Genomic DNA, 8614 nt, shown 5'->3' on the forward strand with positions numbered 1-8614 from the left:
TAACCGGCCTCCTCAAAGAGCAGCGCTGCTCCGTTCCTGGGATCTGGGTGGGGCTACTGGCACAGTGCCTCGGGAACCTACCTTCCCTGGATTGTCAGCCAATGACAGAAGGACTGTAGCTTCACCTGTCGCCGCAAAGTTGGTGGAACAAAAAGTTCTAGGATGAGCCAAGCAACTAGGGATCCCACAGGAGCCGAGACTGCGCCCGGAAGGGTTGGCGGTCAGTGCTAGCAGACCTAACTTGCCCCCTAGACATCGGATTCCCCAGCTCCTCCTTCCCGGATGATTTGATTGAGTGAAATTGGAAAGCCGTTAGCTAAGGGGAGGGGGAAGGGGGTGTTAAAATTCTGGAAGGAGATGAAGGCAGAGGAACCAGATTCAGTTCCCAGAACCCACAGGATACTCACAATCATCTGCTTTTAACTCCAATTCCAGGGGATCTGATGGCCTCTTTTAACCCTTACAGCTGCTACTGGGTATGCACATGGTGCACTTACCTACAGGCAGACAAAACACTCAAACACATTTGAAAAATTAAAAAGGAATGGAATGACAGTGACAAACAGGACATTATTACTAGTGGGTATCTGGAAGTTACTATAGTACCTGATCTTTGAAACTCAGGAGGGGAACAAGTGCTCCAAACTAGATACAGAAGCCCCAAACCGAAGGTAGGTTGTTTTTTGTTGTTTATTTCAAAACAGGGTTTCACTGCGTAACAGCTCTGATTGTCCTGGAACTCACTTTGTAGACCAGGCTGGCCTAGAACTCAGAGATGCACTTGCCTCTACCTCCTGTGCTGGGATTAATGGCACACAAAATCACCTCCCAGCTTGAAGCACATTCATTCTGAAACCCATCCATCCGTGTCAGCGCCTCAGAACTGAACGCCAGTCTGCTTAGCTGAGTGTAAGGTGGTATACACGCTTAACAGCATCCCAGAGCAGTCTGCTATAAAACTAGACTGGATGCAGCTCTCCCTTTCTCTCAGGATGAGCTTGACCATCCTGGGAAGGTCTCGCCTTTACTTTCTGTCCTTAACATTCAATTTGTCACAACAGTGATATTTTCATACACCTGTACCAGGTCTTGGAGCCAGTTTGACACATTCTTAGAACTTGTGATGTTACATCAGATATTATAATGGCTACATCACAGCCCTTTAGCCATCCCTCAAGCTCCAAACTCCTCCTCTTTGGTGTTGTCCCACACCTGCAGGCCTAAGAGTATTTACAAACTTTTAGAACTCCCTGCTGAGGCAGGGCTTCAACACCATCCCTGTGGGCTGTCAGTGGCTTCACCTGTTGCTGCAGTTGGTGGGAGAAAAGTGCTGGGGTGCCACAGCAGCTGAGACTGCCTCAGGAAGAGCTGAAGCTACCGCTGTGCTTGCCTGCTAGGAAGAGACTGAGCTGGACCGGCAGCTCTCCGTCTTGCTGATCTTGCAGGAGAGTGTGGATGAGGTTAAGTGCTCCCCACAAAGGCTCAGGAGGTGGGACCGAGCAGTGAGGATGGCTAACAGGGGGTTACCTCTCCACTACCTTCCAGAGCCATGGGCACAGGATGGCTTTTCACTTTTTATTTTGTTTTGCAAGACAAGGTCTCTCTATACCACAGTCCTGGCTGTCCTGGAACTCCCCCTGTAGACCAGGCCGTCTCCAAACTTAGAGACCTGCTTGCCTCTGCCTTCTTAGTGGCTTTTTCCTTATAGTTATCTTTCAGGGCACAAGACTTGTGCTTCTTTCGACTGTTTGAGATGCCAGGAATGCACATACTAAGAAAGCTCCAGTGTTTATCAAATGGACCACTATTTTATCCCACTCTTTAACACTGCTATGCGATTGTTATTTCATGTTTATTGGTAGTGTACAATGACGGCTTGGTGCCTTGTATATTGGTCAGTCATGTGTTTTGCAACACAGGGAAAACATCAGTGTCCTTACTGAATTCTCATTCAAACCAACAAGAGCCATGCACATGGACTCATCAAGGGAATGACCAGACTTGATATGGAATGACACATTCCTTTGGGAAAGAAAGCTTCAAAGAGCACCCACCGTGTTCTGTCCTCTGGTGACTGTAAGTGTGCTGCATGTTTTTAACAAAATTGTGTTTCAAAGTGAGAGAAACACCTTTGTTCTCACCGAGGTCCGTGGAATCCTCTGGTTTGCCAAAGCCTTTGCCTCTCCTTTTTTCTTTTGCCAGTTTTTTTTTTCTTTTTTCCCCCGAGACAGGATTTCTTTATGGTCTTTTGCCAGTTTTGTTGCATTCATGGAGCATGGTCTCAATTCTTTGCAAATGAGTAATACTGAGAGCATCCTTTCAGGTGCTTTATAGACATCTGCTTACCTGAGAAAAGGCCTACTCAGCCAGATGTGGTAGCAAGCAACTGTAGTTGTGGTCACATCTGTTCTGGCTGTCACTTAGTGTATCTTCGTATGTAACATTCAGCGTCTGCTATGGGTATCATGATACACACATATGAATAAAGTCTGCTAGTACCAACATTAAAACCATTTATTTTTTAAGTATGTGTATATGTGCATAGGTATGGATACAGGAGTACAGTTATCCATGGATTCCAGAAAAGGGCTTTGCATCCTCTGAAGCTGGAGTTACAGGTGCTTTGTGAGTCACCCACGTGAGTGCTTGGAATTGAACTTGGGTCTTCCAGAAGAGTTCATGTACTTAGCTGCTGAGCCACCTCTCTCCAGTTCCCTAGCAACAATTTTACCACTTCTGATGAAGTGAGGGAGTCCTACCTGAATATGAGAGGGTGGGAGTACTAGAGATAATCCCAGGGCATTACACATGCTAGGTTAAGAACTACATTCCAATCCCTCCCTCCCTTTTTAAATTACAATTTGAGAATATTTGAGTATTTTCAAGTTTTTACAGCAGTACAGTATTTACATTTTCTGTCTTCTCCAACAGCTCCTGCTTCCTCACATGCTGACTTCCAGCATCACTATGCTTGAGCATCAGGTGGATAATTTCTACTTAACCATCATCTATGACTTCTGAAGGCTCCATCATTTCCTGTTATTGAAGAACGTTTGAGTCTCCCTGCCTGTCTCTCGAGTGCTGGGGTTAAAGGCATGTCCCACTGCACCTGTACTGAAGGTTTTAGTTAACCTTTAAAAAGAGGTCAGTAATTCTGTCTTACAGCATCTGAAGAATCAGGCTGGATTCTCTTTCTTTCCAGAAACAAGGTTTTGCTGAATATAGACTTTGCCACATGCTTTCAGTATTTTGTATCATGCATCTTCCTTCTGGCCTGGTTTCCAAGGAGACCAGCTGTCATTCAAGTTGGAGTCCCCTATAGGCAATGCCCATTTTCTCTCAGTCTTTACATTGTTACAATCTCATCGGGGCCAGAGAGTGGAATGTAGTAGTTAGGATGTAATTGGCTCCCATAATCTCATAGGAAGTGGCACTATTAGGAGGTGTGACTTTGTTGGAGTAGATATGGCCTTGTTGGAGGAAGTGTATCACTATGGGAGCTGGCTTTGAGGTTTCCTATGCTTAGGATACTGCTGTCAGTTGACTTCCTGTTGCCTGCAAGATATAAGACTCTCAGCTACTCCAGTACCATGTCTGCCTGTAAGACACAATGCTCCCTGTCTTGATACTGAACTGAACCTCTGAAAGTGTAAGCCACACCAATGAAATGTTTTAAGAGTTGCCATGGTTACAGAGCCTCTTCACAGCAATAAAAACATTAACTATGACATATGTTTTATTAGGAGACTGTGAGAGCTTAAGCCTGGGTTTCAGCTCAAAACACATACTATAATAGTGTTGGAGTTGCTTTGGCTGGTTGCCCATTCTGTCTCTTGCAGGAGAGCAACTTTAGGTCTGCATGATGAAAGCAAGAGCTATGACTGGCGGGGAGTCACTCTGGAGGGTTCCTTTCCATCCCTGAGTTTGAGAGACTGCTGTTTAAGATAGTAGTACATTCCTTTTCCAGGATAGTTTTGTAGCCACCCTAAAGATGTCAGCAGGCCTGGTGGCTTGTGGTGGCCTGGTATGGATCTTTTATTGCTACAATCATTTAAAAGGTTTATTCTGGGTGTTACCTGCATGTGCACCACGCATACTTGACAGCCAGCTGATCCCCCACCCCCATCTAGAGTCCCAAGGGGTCACCAGGCTTGGCATGTACCTTCACCTGCTCAGCCACCTTGCCAACATTTCCGGGCAGGGCCAGCATAGCCCTTAGATTCATTTTCCTATTGCAGAGCAAGTAGTAGCCATTAGCCTCCGCCCAGTGTGCTCAAAGGCAAGGTTTTTCTATTCCACCAATTCATGGAAACATGGCCTTTTCCTGGGCCTGTGTGAACTCCAGTGGCATATTCTCTACTCTTCTTGGCTAGTTCTTTCCCAGCTTTAGTGATCCCAGGGACAGATACGGCAGGAAAAGCTAAGACAAAATGACCCTCTGGGTGGGCTGGGCTTGTACTCTGTGTGGGCTCTGCTCTGAGTACCACAACCTAATACTCAGTTCCCTTGCAAGTAGAGAAGCTATGGATGCCATGAGCCAGAACCTGTTGGGTCTCACTAAGGGCACCATCACAATGCCTGGCAATTTGTGTGCCATGGCTAGGTGTCTGCTTAACTTGGCCAAGTGGTCCATCAAGTCTGTTTCTCCAGCTACTGAGCAGGAACCCAGTCTTCACTGCAACCTTCATCTGGAGGGCCTGTGTTGTCTGCTGCATTCTCCTGGGCCTGACTGGTCTCCACGTCACTAATTCCACCCTTACCACGTGGATTGTCATTTTGGCTTTCACTTTAGCCTATTTTTCCCTAACAATTTTGGTCGGAGTCAACATTTTATTTTTTTCAGTCCTACACTTCACTTCTATTCACACTGACTGGTAGCTCTGGTTATTGCAAATGACCAAGGTGAGGCTCCAGGTGCTCACTAGCTTCTAGAGGAACAGGAACACTTAAGGTCAAGTGGCATTCCCACTCTGTGTTTCCTGACACCTGGAAGAGATGAGGCCCCTTACAAGTGCCTATCTTCATCTAAGAGCACTCAGAGCTCTTAAGAATATGTGCACTAGATCTGGACAGAGTGGCAAGAGGAAAGCTGAGACTTGACCAAAAAGACTAGGTGGCATCTCAGGACACGAGGGTAACTATTTTGAGGCCAGGGTCCTCAATGGCTGTTTCCTGTAAGGTTGGTACAGTGGACAGAGGCCCAATCACAAGAGAATCTGTATGCCAGGTATAGGAGGACTTATTTTGAAGAACAGGAGAGGCTGTGGGATAGCCAAGGGTGTGTCAGAACCTCTCCTACAGGCGATATAAAGAATGCAGAAAGGCTGCTCCTGTACCTGATGTCCACGTAGCATGGACATCAGGCTTGCTCTTTTAGTCTACCAACGCAACTCCATTACCAGTCTGACATGCCCACATTGAGGGCAACGGGAGTCATGGACTCACTGAAACTTGCCTATGTCCCCAGTCCATCTAGAACTCTTTACCAGTTCTCCCAGGGACATAGCCCTATCTTTTTAGATACTAGTATAAGGAAAGCTTCTGGAATGGGAGAAAGGCTGTTCACCACAGCTCTGCCGAACACGGACCCTTAGTTCCCGTAATTCAGAAAGGAAGGGCATGGGTCTATTAGAACTGGTGTTTTCTCCTCTAAAGAGAAATTTTTGCAAACACAAATGTCTGCTTTGATACCAATCACCCAATATCATGAATTGCATGTGGCTAGGAAGTGCAACAAAGATGAAAAGAGGTGATTAAAAACTCAAGTGTGGGCCAGGCATTGGTGGCACACACCTATAGTCCCAGCACTCGGGAGGCAGAGGCAGAGGCAGGTAGATCTCCGTGAGTTCGAGGCCAGCCTGGTCTACAGAGTGAGTTCCAGGAAGCCTCCAAAACAATACAGAGAAACCCTGTCTCAAAAAACCAAAAAAACCTCAGTGTAGAGAACTGTGACACACAGACAAGCCTAGATCTTCCAGAGGCCACTGCTTGAACATGAACATACATGATATTAGTTACAGACCAAGTCCTATAGAATTAAGTCACCTTGGCTCCTTTCTTTTCTGTAGGGACACTTGCCTGGCAAGTGCTCCTGTCTAAGGATGTGCAAGAGGCCCTGTTCGCAATAATCCTGCAGCACCCACAGGGCAGGCACTGTTCCAATGGTTTTAACAAGCTAAAAAACCTAGTAAATTTTTTGGAAAAACTCTGGCTCAGGAAATTTGAAAGCGAGAGCAAATGAGTCCAAAGCTGAAATTTGAGAGAATTTAAGTCTTTATGCCACTTAGCATGTACAAACGCATTCTTAACAAAGGCCTCCTCCACCATGTGCTTTCAACCCATAATTCTTTCAAGCACAGACAGGCAGTGTGGCCTCAGCATCAACCCCTGTGCAGTCTAGTGTCTGATACAGGTCATGGGAGGGAGGAGAAAGTTACAGGCTTTATTTTTCAAATTATTCTTTGGCAAAAGCATTCCTTGCAATGTTATCATACTAAGCACATTTAGAACAGTGTAACTGTAGTAGTCTGGATCTCTTATGGGATATTTGTAAGCAGGTGAAGGTGAAGATCAATGAGGAAGTGCCTACTAGAGACTGCAGCAACTGGCTTCTAGCCTGCTTCTGATTTAAAATCTGCTTACTTACAATGTGTGTGAGCATATGCCATAGCACATGTGGAGATCAGACTTATCACTGTGTGTGAGCTTGTGCCATAGCACGTGTGGAGATCAGAGGACAACTCTGTGGAGTCAATTCTCTTTTTACTTTTACATGGGTTCCAGGGATCAAGCTCAGGTCGCCAAGCTTGTCCACAAGCACCTTTGCCATTTTGGCAGCCCATTAATAGTATTTTTACAATAAATCTGCTGGGCTGTCAGCAAAAACCCTGATGTCAGGCTAGAGAGATGGCTCAGAGGTTAAGAGTACTGGCTGCTCTTCCAGAGGTCCTAAGTTCAATTCCCAGAAAACTCAGTGGCTCACGATTATCTGTAATGGGATCTGACTCCTTCTGGCAAGCATGAGTTCATGCAGACAGAGCACTCAAAATACTTAAAATGAATAAATCTAAACAAACAAACAACAAACACCCTGTTGTCTGTCCATGGGAATCTTGATTTTTAAGGTTTAGAGATTCAAATAAAGGTTAACCAGAGCATGGCCCCGTCAGATTCACAGGGGAGGAAATACGAAGGGTGGCTTTAGGTTGATCAGAGCTCTCATCCAAGTGCATTTGCACGAGAGTGGAGTAAAACCGTGGCACTCCCTGGGAAGAAGTTCCACGGAGATTCTCTATAGTGCTCTTTCAAGTGCTGACTGCTCAGCAGGAACTAGAGAGTCTGTAAGGTTCTCAGTGCTTGAACAGGATGAAAAGGGAAGTCACCCACATCCAAAGACCCTGCTCTCTGGGAAACAGTAAGTAAAAAATCAAGATGAGCTGGGTGTTGTGGTACATCATCCTAGAACTTAGGAGACGGAGGCAGAAGGCCAGTTTGGACCACACAAAATAAATAGAAAGCAGAGCAAACAAATGAGCAAGCCAGGGCTGGGAGGAGAGGCACAGTGGTGCACAGCTAAGACTAGACTCTGCTTAATGGAGCCCTCAGCTGCTTAGAAATGAAGTCACCCGCTGGGGTGAGGTGTTTAAGGAACAACCAGAGATGTGACCCACCCACAAGTTCTTCGTTCTCTGAGCTCTTGCGAACACACAACTTACACTCAAGTCTGAGCAGCGGTGTCCAGAGCAGAACAAGACCCAGGAGGCAGAGGTTTGATAGCCAGTGTATTCAAGTTGCCCAAGAGCTTCCCTTCCTTCCCCAGGCTAGACCTCTGCTACCAGTTTCCCAGAGAGGTCTGGCCCTACCTTCTCAAGGTTGGGGATCACACTGCCTTGGCAGAACTAAGATTAACAGCTTGTTGGGGTCCCAGGGACTGTTAAAATGCTGTTTTGGACAGGGTGGGGAGATCAAGAAGCTAGCCGTCTGGAGGTCAGGCACAAGCTACTGCTCACTATGAGAGGTGAGGCGAAGGGTTCTGTGAGTTAGGGAGAGAACTATTTCTAAGGGACTTCTACTTAACAGAATGAGACAGTATTGGTTACCTGGAAAAATCATGTCACAAATTACCTGACCTCTAAAAAATGCTACTGTATAATGCCCTGAGGTTAGCACCATTCTCAGTGCAGTCGGAGGGAGGCTGGTCTCCCTTACTGCGCACATGTGCCTGTCAGAATGACAGGGACTAGTGTCATTTCTTCCACTCAAGTAGCCTTGTGAGGAAGTCCTATCTTTGATGCTAGGCACCTCGATATCTGGGCAACAAGAGTGCCAACAAATGGCGGCACCTAGTGTCTGACAGCTGAGTACCTAGTAACACCAGCACTGGCAGGGGTTAAGTCACACCATTCTCCCAGGGTTTGAAAGGAAGATGATGGGGCTCCTATTCAGGTCCTGGGTCACTGGGGTACTACCACTCACTCTGTTGGGCCACATTGTGACCGCTCTGTTCATCTAGGTATGTGACCTGCCAGATGAGGCCACCCCTTGTGGCTGGCTAATTGGCCCAATTCCTGATGCTAAGTGGGAAGCAAGACTAACCTTGCAAAGTACACCAAAT

At 46.4% G+C, this 8614-nt stretch overlaps 1 long non-coding RNA gene across 1 annotated transcript; it reads left to right on the forward strand.

Annotated features, from left to right (window-relative positions):
- The first annotated feature begins 228 nt into the window (after window positions 1-228).
- LOC121142737 lies at window positions 229-2632 on the forward strand. The gene is made up of 3 exons (XR_005879810.1): window positions 229-671; window positions 1920-2076; window positions 2546-2632. It is a non-coding gene; the product is annotated as an uncharacterized LOC121142737 (long non-coding RNA).
- Window positions 2633-8614: the final 5982 nt, after the last annotated feature.

The sequence above is a fragment of the Mesocricetus auratus genome, unplaced genomic scaffold, assembly GCF_017639785.1.
Source record: "Mesocricetus auratus isolate SY011 unplaced genomic scaffold, BCM_Maur_2.0 Super-Scaffold_100010, whole genome shotgun sequence".
Lineage (NCBI taxonomy): Eukaryota > Metazoa > Chordata > Mammalia > Rodentia > Cricetidae > Mesocricetus > Mesocricetus auratus.